Source organism: Triticum dicoccoides, chromosome 5B, assembly GCF_002162155.2.
Source record: "Triticum dicoccoides isolate Atlit2015 ecotype Zavitan chromosome 5B, WEW_v2.0, whole genome shotgun sequence".
Taxonomy (NCBI): domain Eukaryota; kingdom Viridiplantae; phylum Streptophyta; class Magnoliopsida; order Poales; family Poaceae; genus Triticum; species Triticum dicoccoides.
In genome coordinates this window covers 98073713-98083440 of record NC_041389.1, presented here as the reverse complement: position 1 = coordinate 98083440, position 9728 = coordinate 98073713, and positions in this window count along the sequence as shown.

The window sequence follows — 9728 nt, the reverse complement described above, 5'->3', positions numbered from 1 at the left end:
CGCTGGGGCGGCGGGGCGACGGTGGCGTCGAGGGTGGCGGGGCGACGGTGGTGTCGGGGCTGGGCGACGGTGGCGTCGGGAGAGGAGATCGGGGAAGGGGATCACGGGCGAGGGCGAGGGAGAGAGAGGGGATCGGTACGAAGTAGGGGCGCACAATACTAATGGCGCACCACCCCTCGGTGCGCCATAAGTACATTAGTAGTTTTGCAAAAAAAGGAATAAAAAAATAATAAAAAAACAACATTAGTGGCGCACTCTCTAGCAGGTGCGCCATTACTAGTTACAACTAGTAATGGCGCACTACCTATGGATGCGCCATTAGTATGTTTGGACAGGCGCACTAGTTCAAAAAAAAATTTGATACTAATGGCGCACCGTGTGGCAGGTGCGCCATTAGTAGTTTCAACTCTAATGGCGCATCAGAAGGTGGTGCGCCATTAGTGTCAATCCCATCTATAGCCCTTTTTCTACTAGTGGGTGTGATAGGCTCTACGTTCAAATACAACGGGTGCAAAACAGTTGCACACGCGGAATACTCAGGTTAAACTTGACGAGCCTAGCATATAACAGATATGGCCTCAGAACACGGAGACTGAAAGGTCGAGCGTGAATCATATAGTACATATGATCAACATATTGATGTTCACTGTTGAAACTACTCCATCTCACGTGACGATCGGACATGGTGTAGTTGATATGGATCACGTAATCACTTAGAGGATTAGATCGATGTCTATCTAAGTGGGAGTTCTTAAGTAATATGAATAATAGAATTTTAATTTATCATGAACTTAGTCCTGGTAGTATTTTGCAAATTATGTTGTAGATCAATAGCTTGCGTTGTTGCTTTCATATGTTTATTTTGATATGTTCCTAGAGAAAATTGTGTTGAAAGATGTTGGTAGCAATGATGCGGATTGGATCTGTGATCTGAGGTCTATCCTCATAGCTGCACAGAAGAATTATGTCCTTAATGCACCACTAGGTGACAGACCTATTGCAGGAGCAAAAGCAGACATTATGAACGTTTGGCTAGCTCAATATGATGACTACTTGATAGTTTAGTGCACCATGCTTAACGGCTTAGAATCGGGACTTCAAAGACGTTTTGAACGTCATGGACCATATGAGATGTTCCAGGAGTTGAAGTTAATATTTCTAGCAAATACCCGAGTTGAGAGATATGAAGTCTCTAACAAGTTCTATAGCTAAAAGATGGAGGAGAATCGCTCAACTAGTGAGCATGTGCTCAGATTCTCTGGGTACTTCAATCGCTTGAATCAAGTGGGAGTTAATCTTCCAGATAAGATAGTGATTGACAGAATTCTCTAGTCACCATCACTAAGTTACTAGAACTTCGTGATGAACTATAGTATGCAAGGGATGGCGAAAACGATTCCCGAGCTCTTCGTGATGTTGAAATCGACAAAGGTAGAAATCAAGAAAGAGCATCAAGTGTTGATGATTGATAAGACCACTAGTTTCAAGAAAAGGGCAAAGGGAAAGAAAGGGAAACTTCAAGTAGAATGGCAAACAAGTTGTCACTCCCGTGAAGAAGACCAAAGCCGAACCAAAGCCTGAAACTGAGTGCTTACACTGCAAAGGAAATGGTCACTAGAAACAGAAATACCCTAAATATTTGGTGGATAAGAAGGATGGCAGAGTGAACAAGGGTATATTTGATATACAGATTATTGATGTGTACCTTACTAGTGTTTATAGTAGCCCCTGAGTATTTGATACTTGTTCGATTGCTAAAAATTAGTAACTCGAAACAGGAGTTACAGAATAATCAGAAACTAGTTGAGGGTGAAGTGGCGATGAGTGTTGGAAGTAGTTCCAAGATTGATATGATCATCATCGCACACTCTCTATACTTTCGGGATTAGTGTTAAACCTAAATAAATATTATTTGGCGTTTGCGTTGAACATGAATATGATTTGATCATGTTCATTGTGATACGGTTATTCATTTAAAGTCAAACAATAATTGTTGTTCTGTTTACATGAATAAAACCTTCGATGGTCATACACCCAATGAAAATAGTTTGTTGGATCTCGATCATAGTGATACACATATTCATAATATTGATGATAAAAGATGCAAAGTTGATAATCATAGTGCAACTTATTTGTGGCACTGCCGTTTGGGTCATATCGGTGTAAAACGCATGAAGAAACTCCATAAAGATGGATTTTCGGAATCATTTGGTTATGAATCATTTGATGCTTGCGAACCGTGCCTTTTGGGCAAGATGACTAAAACTCCGTTCTCTGGAACAATGGAACAAGCTACTGACTTATTGGAAATAATACATACCGATGTATGCGATCCAATGAGTGTTAAGGCTCGTGGCAAGTATCGTTATTTTCTAACCTTCACAGATGATTTGAGCAGATATGGGTATATCTACTTGATGAAACATAAGTCTTAAATAGTTGAAAAGTTCAAAGAATTTCAGAGTGAAGTGGAAAAATCATTGTAACAAGAAAAATAAAGTTTCTACGATCTGATCGTGGAGACGAATATTGGAGTTATGAGTTTGGTCTTCATGTGAAACGATGTAAAATAGTTTCGCAACTCACGCCATCTGGAACACCACAATGTAATGGTGTGTCCGAACATCGTAATCGTACTTTACTAGATATGGTGCGATCTATGATGTCTCTTATCGGTTTACCACTATCGTTTTAGGGTTATGCATTAGAGACAGCTGCATTCACGTTTAATAGGGCAACATCTAAATCCGTTGAGACGACACCGTATGAACTATGGTTTAGCAGTAAACCTAAGCTATCGTTTCTTAAAGTTTGCGGTTGCAATGCTTATGTGAAAAAGTTTCAGCATGATAAGTTCAAAGCCAAATGCGGAGAAGTGCGTCTTCATAGAATACCCAAAAGAGACTTTTGGTTGCACCTTCTATCACAGATCTGAAGGCAAGATCTTTGTTCCTTAATATGGATCCTTTCTAGAGGAGAAGTTTCTCTCGAAAGAAGTGAGTGGGAGGAAAGTAGAACTTGATGAGGTAATTGTACCTTCTCCTGAATTGGAAAGTAGTTCATCACAGAAATCAGTTCTAGTGGTTCCTACACCAATTAGTGAGGAAGCTAATAATGATGATCATGAAACTTGAGATCAAGTTACTACAAAACCTCGTAGGTCTTCCAGAGAAAGATCCGCACCAGAGTGGTACGGTAATCCTGTTCTGGAAGTCATGTTACTAGACCATGATGAACCTATGAACTCAAGGTTTTCGACAAGTTCAAGGTGTTGAACACGATGAGATTTTCTCACTCGTATCGATGCTTAAGTCTGTCCGAATCATGTTAGTAATTGCCACATTTTATGAAATATGGCAAATGGATGTCAAAACTGCATTCCTTAATGGTTTTCTTAAAGAAGAGTTGTATATGATGCAACCAGAAGGTTTTGTCAATCCTAACGGTGCTAACAAAATGTGCAAGCTCCAGCGATCCATCTATGGACTGGTGCAAGCATCTCGGAGTTGGAATATACGCTTTGATGAGTTGATCAAAGCATATGGTTTTATACATACTTTTGGAAGACCTGTATTTACAAGAAAGTGAGTGGGAGAACTACAGCATTTCTGATAAGTATATGTGAATGACATATTATTAATTGGAAATTATGTAGAATTTTCTGTAAAGCATAAAGGAGTGTTTGAAAGAAGTTTCTCAAAGAAAGACCTCGATGAAGCTGCTTACACATTGAGCATCAAGATCTATATAGATAGATCAAGATGCTTGATAAGTTTTTCAATGAGTACATACCTTTATAAATTTTTGAAGTAGTTCAAAATGGAAGAGTCAAAGAAAGAGTTCTTGCCTGTGTTGCAAGGTGTGAAGTTGAGTAAGACTCAAAACCCGACTATGGCAGAAAATAGAAAGAGAATGAAAAGTCATTCCCTATGCCTCAGTCTTAGGTTTTATAAAGTATGCTATGGTGTGAACCAGACCTATTGTATACCTTGCTCTGTGTTTGGCAAAGGAATACAATTTTGATCTAATAGTAGATCACTGGACAGCGGTCAAGAATATCCTTAATGAGGACCAAGGAAATACTTCTCGATTATGGAGGTGATAAAAGAGCCCGTCGTAAAAAGTTACATCGGTGCAAGCTTTACACCGATCCAGATGACTCTAAGTCTCAATCTGGATACATATTGAAAGTGGGAGCAATTAGCTAGAGTAGCTCCACGCAGAGCAATGTAGACATAGAATATTTGCAAACTACATACGGCTCTGAATGTGACAGACCCGTAGACTAAACTTCTCTCACGAGGAAAACATGATCATACCTTAGTACTCTTTGGGTGTTAATCACATAGCGATGTGAACTAGATTATTGACTCTAGTAAACCCTTTGGGTGTTGATCACATGACGATGTGAACTATGGGTGTTAATCATATACAGTTATGAATATTGGTGTTAAATCACATGATGATGTGAACTAGATTATTGACTCTAGTGCAAGTGGGAGACTGAAGGAAATATGCCCTAGAGGCAATAATAAAGTTATTATTTATTTCCTTATATCATGATAAATGTTTATTATTCATGCTAGAATTGTATTAACCGGAAACATAATACATGTGTGAATACATAGACAAACGTAGTGTCACTAGTATGCCTCTACTTAACTAGCTCGTCTATCAAAGATGGTTACGTTTCCTAGCCATGGACAAAAGAGTTGTCATTTGATTAACGGGATCACATCATTGGGAGAATGATGTGATTGACTTGACCCATTCCGTTAGCTTAGCACTTGATCGTTTAGTATGTTGCTATTGCTTTCTTCATGACTTATACATGTTCCTGTAACTATGAGATTATGCAACTCCCGTTTACCGGAGGAACGCTTTGGGTGCTACCAAACGTCACAACGTAACTGGTGATTATAAAGGAGTACTACAGGTGTCACAAAAGGTACATGTTGGGTTGGCGTATTTCGAGATTAGGTTTTGTCACTCCGATTGTCGGAGAGGTATCTCTGGGCCCTCTCGGTAATGCACATCACTATAAGCCTTGCAAGCAATGTGACTAATGAGTTAGTTACGAGATGATGTATTACGTAACGAGTAAAGAGACTTGCCGGTAACGAGATTGAACTAGGTATTGGATACCGACGATCGAATCTCGGGTAAGTAACATACCGATGACAAAGGGAACAACGTATGTTGTTATGCGGTCTGACCGATAAAGATCTTCATAGAATATGTGGGAGCCAATATGAGCATCCAGGTTCCGCTATTGGTTATTGACCGGAGACGTGTCTCCGTCATGTCTACATAGTTCTCGAACCCGTAGGGTCCGCACGCTGAAGGTTTCGATGACAGTTATATTATGAGTTTATGAATTTTGATGTACCGAAGGAGTTCGGAGTCCCGGATTAGATTGGGGACATGACGAGGAGTTTTGAAATGGTCGAGACATAAATATCGATATATTGGACGACTATATTCAGGCATCGGAAAGGTTCTGAGTGATTCGGGTATTTTTCGGAGTACCGGGGAGTTACGGGATACGGGGAAGAGTATTGGGCCTTAATGGACCTTAGTGGGAAGGAGCCAGGAGGTGGCGCGCGCCCCTCCCAAGCCCAGTCCGAATTGGACAAAGGGTTTGGGGCGCCCCCCCCCCCTCTCCCTTCCTTCTCCACTCCCCTCCTTTCCCCCCTTCTCCTAGTTGGACTAGGAAAGGAGTCCTACTCCCAGTGGGAGTAGGACTCCCCTTGGCGCGCCCTCCTTGGCCGGCCACCCCCTCCCCCTTGGCTCCTTTATATACGGGGGCAGGGGGCACCCCATGACACACAAGTTGATCTTCGTGATCGTTCCTTAGCCGTGTGCGGTGCCCCCCTCCACCATATTCCACCTCGGTCATATCGTTGCAGTGTTTAGGCGAAGCCCTGCGTCGGTAGAACATCATTGTCACCACGCCGTCGTGCTGACGGAACTCTTCCCCGACACTTTGCTGGATCGGAGTCCGGGGATCGTCATCGAGCTGAACGTGTGCTGAACTCGTAGGTGCCGTACGTTCGGTACTTGGATTGGTCGGATCGTGAAGACGTACGACTACATCAACCGCGTTGTCATAATGCTTCCGCTTTCGGTCTACGAGGGTACGTGGACACACTCTCCCCTCTCGTTGCTATGCATCACCATGATCTTGCGTGTGCGTAGGATTTTTTTTGAAATTACTACGTTCCCCAACAGTGGCATCCGAGCCAGGTTTTATGCGTAGATGTCATATGCACGAGTAGAACACAGGTGAGTTGTGGGCGATACAAGTCATACTGCTTACCAACAAGTCATACTTTGGCTCAGCGGTATTGTGAGATGAAGCGGCCCGGACCGACATTACGCGTATGCTTACGCGAGACTGGTTTCACCGTTACGAGCACTCGTGCTTAAAGGTGACTGACGGGTGTCTGTCTCTCTCACTAGCTGAACCGAGTGTGGCTACGCCCGGTCCTTGCGAAGGTTAAAACAGCATTAACTTGACGAACTATCGTTGTGGTTTTGATGCGTAGGTAAGAACGGTTCTTGCTAAGCCCGTAGCAGCCATGTAAAATTTGCAACAACAAAGTAGAGGACGTCTAACTTGTTTTTGCAGGGCATGTTCTGATGTGATATGGTCAAGACGTGATGCTATATTTTATTGTATGAGATGATCATGTTTTGTAACCGAAGTTATCGGCAACTGGCAGGAGCCATATGGTTGTCGCTTTATTGTATGAAATGCAAACGCCCTGTAATTGCTTTACTTTATCACTAAGCGGTAGCGATAGTCGTAGAAGCAATAGATGGCATAACGACAATGATGCTACGATGGAGATCAAGGTGTCGCGCCGGTGACGATGGTGATCACGACGGTGCTTCGAAGATGGAGATCACAAGCACAAGATGATGATGGCCATATCATATCACTTATATTGATTGCATGTGATGTTTATCCTTTATGCATCTTATCTTGCTTTGATTGACGGTAGCAATTTAAGATGATCTCTCACTAAATTATCAAGAAGTGTTCTCCCTGAGTATGCACCGTTGCGAAAGTTCTTCGTGCTGAGACACCACGTGATGATCGGGTGTGATAGGCTCTACGTTCAAATACAACGGGTGCAAAACAGTTGCACAAGCGGAATACTCAGGTTAAACTTGACGAGCCTAGCATATAACAGATATGGCCTCAGAACACAGAGACTGAAAGGTCGAGCGTGAATCATATAGTAGATATGATCAACATATTGATGTTCACTGTTGAAACTACTCCATCTAACGTGACGATTGGACATTGTGTAGTTGATATGGATCACGTAATCAGTTAGAGGATTAGATCGATGTCTATCTAAGTGGGAGTTCTTAAGTAATATGATTAATGGAATTTTAATTTATCATGAACTTAGTCCTGGTAGTATTTTGCAAATTATGTTGTAGATCAATAGCTTGCGTTGTTGCTTTCATATGTTTATTTTGATATGTTCCTAGAGAATATTGTGTTGAAAGATGTTGGTAGCAATGATGCGGATTGGATCTGTGATCTGAGGCCTATCCTCATTGCTGCATAGAAGAATTATGTCCTTAATGCACCACTAGGTGACAGACCTATTGCAGGAGCAGAAGCAGACGTTATGAACGTTTGGCTAGGTCTATATGATGACTACTTGATAGTTTAGTGCACCATGCTTAACGGCTTAGAGTCGGGACTTCAAAGACGTTTTGAATGTCATGGACCGTATGAGATGTTCCAGGAGTTGAAGTTAATATTTCTAGCAAATACCCGAGTTGAGAGATATGAAGTCTCTAACAAGTTCTATAGCTAAAAGATGGAGGAGAATCGCTCAACTAGTGAGCATGTGCTCAGATTCTCTGGGTACTTCAATCGCTTTAATCAAGTGGGAGTTAATCTTCCAGATAAGATAGTGATTGACAGAATTCTCTAGTCACCATCACTAAGTTACTAGAACTTCGTGATGAACTATAGCATGCAAGGGATGGTGAAAACGATTCCTGAGCTCTTCGTGATGTTGAAATCGACAAAGGTAGAAATCAAGAAAGAGCATCAAGTGTTGATGATTGATAGGACCACTAGTTTCAAGAAGAGGGCAAAGGGAAAGAAAGGGAAACTTCAAGTAGAATGGCAAACAAGTTGTCACTCCCGTGAAGAAGCCCAAAGCCGAACCAAAGCCTGAAACTGAGTGCTTACACTGCAAAGGAAATGGTCACTAGAAACGGAAATACCCTGAATATTTGGTGGATAAGAAGGATGGCAGAGTGAACAAGGGTATATTTGATATATAGATTATTGATGTGTGCCTTACTAGTGTTTATAGTAGCCCCTGAGTATTTGATACTTGTTCGATTGCTAAACATTAGTAACTCGAAACAGGAGTTACAGAATAATCAGAAACTAGTTGAGGGTGAAGTGGCGATGAGTGTTCGAAGTAGTTCCAAGATTGATATGATCATCATCGCACACTCTCTATACTTTCGGGATTAGTGTTAAACCTAAATAAATGTTATTTGGCGTTTGCGTTGAACATGAATATGATTTGATCATGTTCATTGTGATACGGTTATTCATTTAAAGTCAAAGAATAATTGTTGTTCTGTTTACATGAATAAAACCTTCGATGGTCATACACCCAATGAAAATAGTTTGTTGGATCTCGATCGTAGTGATACACATATTCATAATATTGATGCCAAAAGATGCAAAGTTGATAATCATAGTGCAACTTATTTGTGGCACTGCCGTTTGGGTCATATCGGTGTAAAACGCATGAAGAAACTCCATAAAGATGGATTTTCGGAATCATTTGGTTATGAATCATTTGATGCTTGCGAACCGTGACTTTTGGGCAAGATGACTAAAACTCCGTTCTCCGGAACAATGGAACGAGCTACTGACTTATTGGAAATAATACATACCGATGTATGCGATCCGATGAGTGTTAAGGATCGTGGCAAGTATCGTTATTTTCTAACCTTCACAAATGATTTGAGCAGATGTGGGTATATCTACTTGATGAAACATAAGTCTGAAATAGTTGAAAACTTCAAAGAATTTCAGAGTGAAGTGGAAAATCATTGTAACAAGAAAAATAAAGTTTCTACGACCTTGCTCTGTGTTTGGCAAAGGAATACAATTTTGATCTAATAGTAGATCACTGGACAGCGGTCAAGAATATCCTTAATGAGGACCAAGGAAATACTTCTCGATTATGGAGGTGATAAAAGAGCCCGTCGTAAAAAGTTACATAGGTGCAAGCTTTACAGCGATCCAGATGACTCTAAGTCTCAATCTGGATACATATTGAAAGTGGGAGCAATTAGCTAGAGTAGCTCCATGAAGAGCATTGTAGACATAGAATATTTGCAAAATACATACGGCTCTGAATGTGACAGACCCGTAGACTAAACTTCTCTCACGAGCAAAACATGATCATACCTTAGTACTCTTTGGGTGTTAATCACATAGCGATGTGAACTAGATTATTGACTCTAGTAAACCCTTTGGGTGTTGATCACATGACGATGTGAACTATGGGTGTTAATCATATACAGTTATGAATATTGGTGTTAAATCACATGATGATGTGAACTAGATTATTGACTCTAGTGCAAGTGGGAGACTGAAGGAAATATGCCCTAGAGGCAATAATAAAGTTATTATTTATTTCCTTATATCATGATAAATGTTTATTATT